The following is a 10,918-nucleotide window of genomic DNA, read 5'->3' as shown; positions in this document are numbered from 1 at the left end:
ATATATTTGTAGGATACAGATTTGAATATCAATACATGTGTATAAAATGTGGTTATCAAATCAGGATAATTAGTATACTCATGTTTGCAAAACATAATCAATCTTTGTGACCCTTAACTAATTTCTCACTAACCCCCCACCCCTTTCATAGAGAAAATTATGTTAAGAGAAATAAGCCAGGCACAGAAAGAGAAACACCACGTGTCCTCTCCTCATTCATAAGTGGGAGCTAAAATAAATAAAGACAGGAAGAAAGGGAAGAAAGAAAAAAAAAAGAAAGAAAGAAAGGAAGAAAGAAAAATAAACAATCACAATAATACATTGAACATTTAAAAAAAGAGAACAGAACTGGGATTTTTAGAGGTAACAGTTTTTCACAGGTATCAAGGATTAGGATGAGGACATCTTTAAGGGGCCCTTATTCTACCTAATATAGGTATTCACAATTATTTTCTGCATAGTGATTTGTTCAAGTTCACATAGATAGGGATAGCACTGGACATTAAACGCAGAAGTCTGATTCCGGGGGGCTCACCTTTAACCCATAGACTATCCTGCTTCTCATAGTTACTATATTTTTACAAATGTGTAATTCTTTCTTTTCCATTGGCACTGCCCCTATTGAACTCTGCGTCAGAATATGCTTAATATACTTGATGAATGATTCTCCTGTATGGTTGTGGGTGAAGCTCAGTACATTTGGCTTCTTTCACATTTGTGGTTTATTTATCAGCTTGATGATGTACAACTGATACACAAAGAACTGTGCATATTTAATATGAACAATTTAATGGCACTGAACATGTGCAAACACCGTAATATCATCACCACAAACAAGGTAATAGACTTACCCACCACCTCCCAAAGTTTCTTGTGTCCTTTCTTGTTTGTTCATTTGTTTTGGTGGTAAGAACACTTAAAAAATAATTTACTCCCTTAACAACTTCTCAAGTGCACAACACTGTATTATTAATTGCAGGCACTATGTTGTACAACAAATCTGTAGAATTTATTAATCTAGCAAAACTGAAACTTTGTACCCATTGAACAACAACTCCCTATTTCCCCCACTGCCTCCCCCACCCCCCAGCCCCTAGCAATTCTAGCCTCTGCTTCTATGGGTTTGATTATGATAGATATCTCATACAGGTGAAATCATTCAGTATTTACCCTTCTGTGCCTGGCTTATTCCACTTAGCCTAATGTCCTCCAAGTTCATTCATGTTTTTGAAAATGACAGTATTTTATTCTTTTTTAAGGCCAAATAATATTTTATATTATATATACATCTCTATATATACATATACAATTTTGTGTATTCATCTGTTGATGGACTTAGCACTTATATGGAGGGATATCTTAACTACAATTTGACTATTAAACTCTAAATATGTTAAAGAATGGCAGCTCTGGTTTGCAATTTCTTTAAAACTAGTCAGTTATTCCATCAGTTGATTAGAAAATGCAGCCTACCATGTACCTTAAAGTTTAATATCTAAATTTATATACCTTTAATTAATTGTTATAGGTGGAATACTTTTATCTTTTGGGAGAAAAAATTACCTTAAAGTTTTCTCACTTGTAATTTAGCCTTTCTGTTACAATTATGTCTAAAACAAATGCCACTGTTTACTGTTTTGGGGAAGCAAGTACTAGAACCGACAAATATGCCCTGATTAATACACAATGTCTTGCAGCCTATTGGATGGAGCAAGCCTTTGCTTTTTGAATTGTTGATTAAAACTCTTATAATTTGCATGCATATTAAAATGCATTCTGAAAATAGGAATGTTCTGTGAAATGAAGCATGTGTCATTACTACTGGAAACGTTGATCTTACTGTTGTGTTAAAGTCTCTGTCTACAGAGGACAATTTTGCCCTTAATGATAGTGAAGCTGGACTATTTGTCAAATTTCACATTTAACTTGCAAGTATATTAAATTGTTTAAAACTTGACTGGGATATTGGTGAAACAGAGGATGTAGAATTTGCTAGAAGCTTATCTTAATTGTATTTCTATTTTTCAAATTGCAGCTGTCTTGTAAGTGCTCAAGGCCAAATTGTCGGGTCCACTTCTACATCACAGTGGGGGGTTGGGGATTTCCTGTGAATGTGGTTTTCTCTTAATCCTTCCTCTGCCTTCATCTCATGCCTCAGGGTTTTTTTGATGTTGTGGCACAAGCAGGGATTGATTGATTTTATTATTATTACTTTTTAAAGACAATTCACACACTATCAAATTTGACCTTTAAAAATATACAATTCAGTGTTTCTTAGAAGATTTACAAAGATGTGAGACCATCACCACAATCTAATTTCAGAACATTTTCATCACTCCAAAAAGAAACCCTGTACTCATCAGCAGGAAGTGGGGTGGGATAACAAGCAGGGATTTAGAGTCTAGAGAACTGGGTTTCAGAATCAGCTCTGTGTTAAATATGATCTCGGACCAGTCATATAGCTTTTTGGGGAGCCAGTTCACTAAATTACAAACTGAAAGAACTGGACTAGGTGGTACTCAATGTCCCCTACTGCACAAAGGATCCACACTTTATCAGTGGTATGATTTGCCAGGTATTAATTATGTAGTGGCACACCGATGCAGGGTTGACGTGGTTCCAAGGATGGCCACCCTAGAGCCATTCCTACTGAGCATTCGCAGGGTTTGGGAATCCCCTGCCCAGCTGCTAAAATCCTGCCTCTTCCAAGCTGAAGCCTCGTGTTTTCTTGTTTTCTTTGGAATGTGCCTTCTCAGATCCTCTCTGTTTCACTTCCAAACCAAGTTTAAACTTCCGCCCCTAAACTCTTCTCATCACTAAAGAAGCCAATTTTTTTCCTCCTGGCTCTTCATTTCCGCAGGGTGGATAAAGCAGAATAAATTCTTAAATCTCTCCATCTCCTACTGCACATCTGTGTGTGGCCTCAGCATTTTCTGTTTCATTGGTTCTCACTTTTGTCTTCTCTTGTTCACACTTCCTCTTTTTTCCCCCTGCTTTTTAATGAATATGTACGGGTCATTTCTCTCTTCTCTCCCTCCTGCTATTCATTTTCCTATCCATCTTTATCAGCCAATAATCAAAGTCAAGTGTCTTACCCTTTGTAAATTAGCACTTGAGCTGCTGCTTCTCTAGAGAAGACATGTTTGTGTGCTGACTTAGCAAATTTAAGGGTATAAAAAGGGCCTATCCTTACTCATTTCTGCACTTCAACAATCATTATGGGTTTTTGCTGTTGAAATGATTCCAGATATGGAATAGAGGGTGAATGGTCAAGTTGTCTATACTTCCTTAACTAATACTAATTAAACGTCTCATCTGAGATAGCAAGAGTAATAAGCTTTTTCATAAGTAGTGTCAGAAAAAATTGAAGTCGGTTGAAAATATTATGTTGTGAAGTTTAGGAAGTTTCAAAGGACTAGAATTTATTTGTTTCTGCTATGTCAACCTAGTCTCCACTCTGTTTCTAAATTTAAAATTTGAACTGTAAAAGAATACTTCTTTTTGATAAAAACCTACCTTGACTAATTAATAGATATGTTTCAAACAAAACCTTACTACACAAAGTGTGGCTCTTGAACCAACAACATGGGCATCGTTGAGGAGCTTGATAGAAACAGAATTAAAGGCTTTACTCCAGGCCTACTAAATTAAATTCTGAATTTTAAAAACATGTCCATTCAATTTTAATGCATGTTAAAGTTTGTAAAAAACATTGCTCTAGAGAAAAAAATAAAAAAAACAAAACTAGAAGTGAAAAATCCGTATAGGTGTGAATCTATAAATTTTTTTATTGGTAGGTTTTTAAAACTTACAAGAAAAATTGGATTCATAATGATATATAAAAGTTGTTCAAATTTATAAGAATCACCATGTTTGCATTACAGATAGTCTCAAAAGTCTCCAGGTACAATTGAAATCCAGAGGTAGAGCTATTTACAGGTTTTCACTTGACCAAAATATATGATAATAATGTAATTTCAAGCAACATTAAAGGGCCTCATGCTTGGGAGAAAGTGATACATGAGGAAATGAATTCTGCTGTGCATTAATATGGATAATATAAGTAACATAAGTATCACTGTGTACTGACACATCCTGCAGTTTAAAAGAAAGTTGCCTTTATCCTAACTTCATTTGTTTCTCTTCATAGTGACCCCCACTTCCATTAAGGAAGTTTTCACAAAGGCCCAATCACACTGTTCTTTGTGTCTCCCTTCTAATTATAATCACACTATACTATTCAGTAGAGGGCTAATTGTTTCAAAATAGAGTGCTGAAGCAAAAGCCTCAGGTGTATAGTTAAATGAGGTGTTAATTGGATGGCAGATGCATTAACCTGGGCTTAAGAAAACCAACGGGATGATCGTTATAGACTTAGTTCGAAGGCTATCGGGTCATTTTAAGTATGTACTGTGGAGTATGCATAAAGCAAACATACTTCACAGGGCCTGGTTTTCCAAAGCCTTGTAGTTTCAAATATTGACCTTGCAAAGGACAGGAAATTTCCCCCAGGATATAGTCTCTGTTGTAAGATAAAGAATTGTAACACAGCAAGGTTTCTGACTCAAAGACAGACAGGTTACTGATTGATATGTAGAGACACTGGGAAATTGCTGTAAGAAGAGAATGTTTGCTAAAATCAAGCTTTTGTTAGTAGACTGACTTAACTTCTTGAAAATTGCATTGTAGAATGTCACCTTGCTTTTCTTACTGAATGTTACCAGCTTCTATTGTTAAACTTGTTAAACTGTACTTAGAAAAAAAAACCCATCTATGTTCTCTTCCTGTGACTTCCTGGTCTGGAGAATAAATGTGGGAAGAGAACCCCAATTCGTGGTTAATTTCCCTAATGGAAGGAACACCTCTCTCTTGAGGGTTCTGGGAGATTAACACCATTTTGGGGCTTCTCACTGCTGGGAAGAGATGGGCTTTGAGTAATCTTTGGCAGCTCTGTCACCCCGGGGGATAAGGGGTGACAAATCCATGGGAGGCAAAGCAACAATGTACCACTCCATTTTTAAAAAGGTTTAATATTTATATACTTTGGCAGTCTTGGGACCTAAAATTTAAGTGAGATCTGGGAGAAATCAAATTGTGGTGAAAAGCTAACTGTGATTAAGAAATAGAAATATAACTCATTATTTTTGCATGGTATTTTCTGTTTACTTGTGCAGAGCAGCTAGCCAATTTGAGGAGTCACTACTCTGCTCCCCTGGTTGATGCTCTCTCCCTATTCCATTCAGACCTGTCTGGGTGGGGTGTTTGCTGACTTCTCTCCCATTTTCAGCACCTCTTCCCCAAACCCACATATACAACTTTATCTGTGTGTCCACTCATAGTCATAACTCTTATTGCGAAATTGGTGCTTCTTTTTGCCTGTTTCCTAACCTCACTTTGCACCCGTCCTAAGACATCTGATACTTACCCTTTCCTACTTACAATACAAGAAAATGATAAATTTTAGGTGTGGCATAGAGAAAGTGAGTCAGAGTTAAAGAGAAGACAGGGAGAGTTTGGAATGGTGCCTTAGACATAATAGTATGTCTCCACAAGCCAGTCCCTTATATCTATCTCTGCTCAGTTAGCTCATGAGGTTACTCTATTTTGTTAAAGAGGCCAATACCACAGATAAAATCAGCATTTTCAAATACGGTTTCTAACCTCTCTGAAGAGAGTCAGCTGGGAGACTATTAAAAATGCAGATTCCTGGGTCTCTCTTCAGTTATTCAGAATCACTGGGGGTGGACTTCAGGAACTCATTTTTATACAAGAACTCCAGGTGGTTAATTTGAACAATAAACCCCTGGTTATATCCTGATATAGACAGGACACTTAGGCTCATTCAATCTATTGTCAAAGACTACTAAAATAATTCCCTGCCAGTCATTCTCCCTGTCTCTAGGAAAATAAGCAAACAAGTGAACCAACAAAATCCCCATCTGTTTCAGATTGTTAAAGAAAAGAAAAGAAAAAGTAGAATTTTTAGTATGGGAAAGATAAGTGAAAATAGTGTAGGCCTTATTTATTTATTTATTTATTTTTTAGCTCTCCATACATGCTCAAAGTGGGATATCCTTAAGAGCTGTTTATCAATTCAATAAAAATAGAACACAATCTTTTAGCAGCTACACTCTATAAGGATAGCCGATGTGACTGAAACATAGTACAGAGGTAGGTTAAAATCTGTGCCATCATCCTTTTATAATAGTTCATTCACATAAATATCCACTGTAAAGATGGTAATTATTTAAAAAAAATTTTTAAAAGCTTTCCATACTCATATGTCATGATATGTGCTAAACATGGGCTACAAAGAAACCACAAATGTCAGTAAGACCACAGTAGAGTATGAATAGTTGAAAGAAAATAAGAAAGATGGTGAATGGGAGTTCCACCTGAGTAAGCAGTTGTGGATTCAATCACTAACCTTTGGGGGCTAATTAGCAAAGTCCATAAGGTGAGGCTGATACAAGTGAATGCCCCAGGATATTGAAAATGTATTAAGTTTTTCTAATTTAAAAGGCAAGTTAGGTATTTAAAATAAACTTATTTCTCAGAATCACTATTTTGATAATCAAACTATATTGATTGTTAAAATACCATTAATAAATACTGAAAGTTATTTGCATGAATGTAAATTAACATATTCTAGAAAATCAGAAGTTATAGGAAACTGTCATTTTTATTCTCTTGGTTATTTGAAGAATTTGCATCAAACTACAAGAAGAGTATATACAATGCATTAAAACTTAATAATTTCTTATAGAAATTTCTGGATGTGTGCAACATAAAGGTATTATGTTTAACAGGATCAGTTAAATGTTACTATTTTCCATAAAAAAGAAAGATAATGTGGTCAGTTAAGAGAAAAAAACTTTTATTATTAATATTTTGAAGATTTCAAAGTGCATGTCACTGATAATTAACTGACAGTTATAGTTGCATGCCTTTTGAAAACTGACTTCAAAATTTTAACTGCCAGATTGAATTATGGTCTTTTAAGCCTTGAAAAGAGAAATCACAGCATTTTTCTAAAGGTTTCTAACATAATTGGAAAACCATTTCTATCAATCTCTGTATCATTCTTACAGGGTAGAATTGGTTGACTTTAGGAAAAAAAACTTCATTTATTAGTCATGTCCTTTATGAAATAATTGCAAGGGTTATTTAAAAGAAACACTAATTTGAGACAATTATATTTATTACCTATGACTGAAAGCCTCGTGAGAATCTGAACATCCACACAGCTTTGTTCTTATGTCAAATATATTATTAGTCAAAATGCTGATATAGATTAATCAGTATTCATATTCTGCTTCCCTCTGAGACAGAGTTTTCAGATGTATATTTTTACCCCTTATATCTTTATGCCATATTGGTTGATTACTCTGGAACTTAAGAGAATGAGTTCTCTAATCCTCAGTTGACTTGAGCTTTATTTTGTTATTAGCAAAAAGCATTGAGGTAGAAGTGCCACCTTTGTACAGCTTCAAGTAAGTAGCCTTGAAATAACTCCTAAATTGCTCTCCATAACTTGGTTCCCAGTTTTCTTCCTTTTCTATTCCATGCCTCAGATTTTTCAAGACAGATGAAGATGGAAAATTAATTTGTGGATGACTAAGCAATAGATGTCAAACAAATGTTTGGAATCATGATATTTAGTAAAGCTTGAGATGGCCACAGCTAATTTTATGAGCTAATTATTCCCTGACACAATTTCTATATGCTCATGTATAATCTCATCTCGTGTCTTCAGCAGAATCAATTTGTGAGTGCATTCTCAATTTGTGCAGTCTCTGCCACATCAAATATTAGTGAGGATATGAAGCAACTGGAACTCTTGGTGGGAGTATAAAAATGATACTGCCACTTAAAAAAACAACTTGACAATTTCTCATAAAGTTAAATATACACTACCTAACAATTCTACTCCTGGAAATTTACTCAAGGTACCAGAAAATATGTCCACAAAAAGAATCGTACAAGAATGTCTGTAGCAGCCTTATTTATAACACTCAAAAACTGAAAACAACCCAAAGGTCCATCATCAAGAAAATGGACAAGCAAATTGAGGTATAACCATACAATGTAATACTACTCAGCAATAAAAAGAAAAATGAACTGCAACAAGGATGGGATTTCACAGACATTATGTCGTGCAACAGAAGCCAGAAACAAAAAAGCACATGGGATGATATTCCATTTATGTGAAGATTACAAACATGCAAGACTATGGTGTTATAAATTAGAACAGTAATTGCGTCTGGTGGTAGGATAGCGTTAAAGAATTGATTAGAAATGGATACAAAGAAACATTCTGAGGTGATGAAAATATTTTTTATCTTGATTGCCCAGGTATACACAGCTTTTAATACTCATTGAACTGTACACTTAATGTCTGTGCAAATACACTGTATGTAACACAAGTTAAAGACCTATATATATGAATAGATACATAGATGAATGAATGAATGTATGAATGAATGAATGAATAAAAGTATAGTTTCTGCATTCAGAAAGCCTAGATTTAAATCTTGACTCTATAACTTCCTGCCTATGTGACCTTGAACAAGTTACTTTATTTCTCTGTGCCTTTTTTTCCTTAAACTTAATATTTGATAATAATAAGATGTTGTAAGGATGAAGTAAGTTTATAAATTCTACGAGCATAGAACAGTGCCAGAAACATGGCAATGTTTCAGTAATCTTAGATATTTTGACATTATTCCCCCTAGGGCATGAAGATATCAATTGGATTGTAATTCAGCATAAATTTTCCGTTTCATGCATACTGTTTCTTTCTGCATAGCAAGATAATTTATGAGCCAGCTGCCATGGTGTGCCTTCTTTTTGTACAAGCAATATTTTTATTGTAAAACTTAAGGTACCAAATGATCATTTGTCATTTTATTGTGTTGAGCAATTATCTGGATCTGCCCACAATGAACTCTTGCGATTTTAGCTGTCAGTGTGGCAGGTGCAAAACTAAAAACATTTGAAAATTTTGAAATTGAAAATTTGGGCCCCACATATTTTTATAGTCTTTACATTAAATTCCAAAATTCTTAGTTTAAATAAAGAGCCCTTTAAGTAAAATTCTTAGAAACTTTTACAAAGTAAATGTGTAGAAAGTCACTAGTTTTCATGTGAAAGAATAGAATTAGTTGAAGTGAATATAACTCACAGTTCTTTCAATTCACTGAGTGAAGTTTCCTTTAAAAACAGTGGGGGTGGGGGGCTTTAATAATTTAAATAATCCTTCCCTAGAACTTACCTGTTAGCTGTAAATGTCTTGAGTTTGCTATTAGGAGATAAAGTACTAAAGGCATTATGGATGCTTGTGCCTGTCTGACCTTAATGTCTTCCATTTAGCACTGCATATGTGAGCAATAAAGGAAGTCATTCTGTCATCTCCCAGGACAGCTGTACTCACAAGGAGTGACTGAGACAAAAATTGGTTTCTCCCACTGAGGTCAGTCATTATTACTCATGATCTCTTACTTCTAAAGTCATGTCTCACATAGTTACCCCTTAGGGGAGCAGTTTAAACAGCAATAGACTTATCTTGTAGCAATGTATATATATTGAATCATAGAGAAATGTTCCTTTTCCTTTATTAATGTAATCAGACTCCCTGTTTAAGGACTTATTTATTGATACAGATGTATCTAATTTTTTTTCCAATTTTGCTCAAAGAAATTGGTTATCCATCTTACCTTTAAGAAAAGACTGAGACTCTGATGTCTGAAATTCTGGGGTCCATTTATCAAATCTGTTAATGATATAACACTCTGATTTTAATCCCTGTTTGGGATAATGTCATTAGCTAATTATAGAGTCTGTGAAAAGGGAACAGTATAGAGGTTGACTCAATGTTACTTAAAAACAATTTTAGGGTGGGGGAATATAATTAGCATTTATAGAGCGTCCGTTTGTACTAGATACTATATTAAACACTAGGCATGTTATTTCATGCCTTAGTCTATTAGAGCTGCCATAACAAAATATCATAGACTAGGTAGCTTATAAACAACAGAAATTTATTTCTTACAGTTCTGGAAGCTGGGAAGTCTAAGATTAAGGCTCTGGCAAGTTCATTGTCTGCTGAGTGCCCATTTTCTGACTCAAAGAAATGGTACCTTCTTACTGTGTCCTCCCATGACGGAAAGGGCATGGCAGCTCTCTAGTGTTTCTTTTAGACAGGCACTGACCCCATTCTTGAGGGTAGAGTCCTCATCACTTAATCACCTCCAAAACAGTGCCACCTCCTAATCCCTCCACCTTAGGGTTTAGGATTTCAACATGTGAATTTTGGGGTGACACAAACATTCATGTTGTAGCATCTCATTAGTTTCATTTTCTACACACTGATTACTTTAAATAATAATGGTAAAGTCATTTTTCTTAAGTGTAAAGACTGAATGAACCTTCATATATCCCACCCCTAGAAACATTTCCCTGGGTTGGTTTATGAAGGAGGTCAGGTGCTGTAGAGCCATAAACTTTAAGATGTTATCTACTAACTTAGTTACTACAGGCTATGATTTAAGCACAAATTAAATGGTGGTTCTTAAAGTCTTGATATCTGTCCATTAAGTCTGAGACTGGAATAAACAACTCATTTTGAAGAGACAGAAACAATCTTCTAAAAACAAGCTATGGCTATGGCTGGCTGTTGGAAAACAATTTTAGTTTTCACAACAGTTCATCAAATATATGTATCCAAGTGATACCAGACTCGAACAAGATTATATTAGTCCAAATTATCTTCCCTCACCAGCTGTCAGAAATGTCAGGATTTTCCTGTAAATATTTCTGACATCCTGTTGGCAGATTCCTTATTGGATGCAAATTCATCCAGTAAGGTGTTGGAGTGGATAATTAATCCTTCTTGCCTTTTGACTGTTAGGAAGATGCT

Source organism: Galeopterus variegatus, unplaced genomic scaffold, assembly GCF_000696425.1.
Source record: "Galeopterus variegatus unplaced genomic scaffold, G_variegatus-3.0.2 Scaffold107, whole genome shotgun sequence".
Classification (NCBI taxonomy): Eukaryota; Metazoa; Chordata; class Mammalia; order Dermoptera; family Cynocephalidae; genus Galeopterus; species Galeopterus variegatus.
This window is presented reverse-complemented; position numbering follows the sequence as displayed.